Here is a 2,535-nt window from a genome sequence, read left to right on the forward strand (position 1 = left end):
CAGCATTAAAAAAAAAAAGAGAAATTTTTGCAATGTTTTAATGAGGTTTCTGCCGAATCAAACAATATATTCTGACCGCTTTATGCCTAATAACTGCATTACATTAATGAGTGAGGTGCAAATGGAAAATGACATATATTGTCAGTATCTTTCTTGACAATGATATCATTCCAAATTATCTAATGTCAATTTCTGCATTCTATACTCAAATGTGTTGTGTTAATTTTACATATGAAAGACAGGGCCTGGGTTGCATTAAAATTATAAAGCACTATAAGCAAAAAGATAGATTCATTGAAATACATCAGAAGTGATATTTTAAACCTTCTGGAAAGATTAACAGTTCATTTTTATTAAAATATAATACCAAACAAAGCTGCTACATTTGAGGAGATAATATAATTTCCATGTTGGAAAAAATGAACAACATTTTGTCATTTTCTGCATATCTACCTTGTTAATTTAAATTTTTTTTGTATATTTAGCTTCCTTATGATTAGTATTATAACTTTGAAATATCATTCCATTTCAACATTTAGTTTTTAGTCAATAAGCGAAAATTTTACCTTTAAAGTATCTTGCACAATCCAAAAAAGAATATAAGCTTCAAATGTTAGTATTAGCTGTCTTTGGGTAGAAATGAGTGAACCATATGGTTACGTGCTATTTATTATTTTATTTTCCCAAAACCTTTAATAAACACTATTAATTCTGGAAAGAAATGATTAACTTTATTTAAGAAAGAGACATGAGACAATCTACCATCAACTAAAATAAATTTACAATATTAACTATAGCATAACTCATCACATAGAATATAAATCTATAGTCTCAACAGAGCCGTTTTATACCAAAAAATGACAATATTTTCCTTTGAAAATTTCCCTATGAAATCTTGAAAACATTAAAAATATATTTTCAACAAAACTGATTACTGATAGTATTCCTATAATGAATATTTTTCACTGTGTACAATTTATTAAACTATTATTAATAGAAAGTTATTACAATTAAATAACCACCTATGGATTTCCTCAAAGGAGTAGCTCTCCACTGAAAATAGGTGACATATTTCTCTGCAATCCCATTTTCTTTTTCTGATCCAGAGCTTCTTCATGGCATTTTTCATCACTACATTTCTCAGGGTATAGATTTAGGGTTTCAACATAGGGGTAATAACAGTGTAGAACACGGTCAAGGATTTATCAATGGGTAAAGTAGAAAGAGGTCTCATACATAAAAATGCAGAGGACAAAGAAAAGGACCACTACAGTGATATGGGAACCACAGGTAGATAGGCCTTTGTGCCTCCCTTCCTAAGTTTCTTCAGGGAGTACAGAATAGCCCCATAAGAAATAAGAAAGAGCATAAAGATGACCTACGTATTACCCATCATTGGCAACCACAGTGAGACTGATGATGTAGGTGTCAGGGAAGACAAGTTTTATTAAGGGGTACATATCACAGATGAAATGGTTGATGACTTTAGGACCACAGAAAGGAAGGTCATAAAAAAAAAGAAGCTGAGCTACAGCATGCACAATACCACCAATCCAAGCCAGCAGGAATAGTATAACACATGTCCATTGGTTAATGATTACCTTATAATCCAGGGATTTGGAAATGGCCATGTAGTGGTCAGAGGCCATGACCAGCAGAAGTAAAATCTCAGCACCACTAAATAAATGTCCTATAAAAATGTGGGTTAAACAAGCTTGGAAGGAAGTTGTTTTCTTCTCGTGGGGTAAATAAGTCTATAATCATATTTGGGTCAACTGCTGTAGAACAAACAGCATCCATGAATGATAGCCAAGAAAGAAGTGCTTGGGCATCAAGGGTTGAGCTAACCACCACAGTTGCAACCATGCACAGGTTTCCCACTATTCTCACAATATAAATGAACAAGAATGCAACAAATGATATTTTCTGACCCCAGAAGCTCCGAGTGAACCCCAAGAAGACAAACTCAGTCACATTTTTCCTTGGTTCCATATTTCATTCTGGGTATCCTTATTTTAGAGGTCAGTGACAAATTCACCTAAAAATATGATCACAACTAGTGACTCTATGAAATTTTAAGACTATTTTCTATTTATTCAACAAATAATAGATACTATTTATGATCCAGCACTGTCTTTGATTTTAAGAATACAAGGCTGATTTAAAAAACTGATCCCTGACTGCAGTGATTTTATAGACTAATAAATACACACACACAAATAATTAGATACATAGATGGGAAATATATATATTATTAAATAAGTGAGGTTGCTACAATTCTTTTTCCATCTGGAGTAAAATAAAACTATGTATAGCTAATTTAATATGCAAACATAAAGATGATAAAGATTTCATATAAAAACAAAGCAATGATCACTTAATATTTACTGTTCAGTTAATAAAGGAGATGACTTCTTACATTCTAGATGTGGAAGAATCATCTGAAATAGACATATTTGACAATTTCAAGATTTTCAAAGGTTTTAGGGAAACATACCATAAACAAAGTCAATAAACAAAAGCTGTTTGGAGAAA

The 2,535-nt window shown here is 31.8% G+C and overlaps 1 pseudogene; it reads right to left on the reverse strand.

The window, feature by feature from the left end:
- Positions 1 to 979: 979 nt before the first annotated feature.
- Positions 980 to 1,992, reverse strand: LOC143680727 (olfactory receptor 4A47-like; annotated as a pseudogene).
- Positions 1,993 to 2,535: the final 543 nt, after the last annotated feature.

The sequence above is a fragment of the Tamandua tetradactyla genome, chromosome 1 (genome assembly GCF_023851605.1).
Source record: "Tamandua tetradactyla isolate mTamTet1 chromosome 1, mTamTet1.pri, whole genome shotgun sequence".
Classification (NCBI taxonomy): Eukaryota; Metazoa; Chordata; class Mammalia; order Pilosa; family Myrmecophagidae; genus Tamandua; species Tamandua tetradactyla.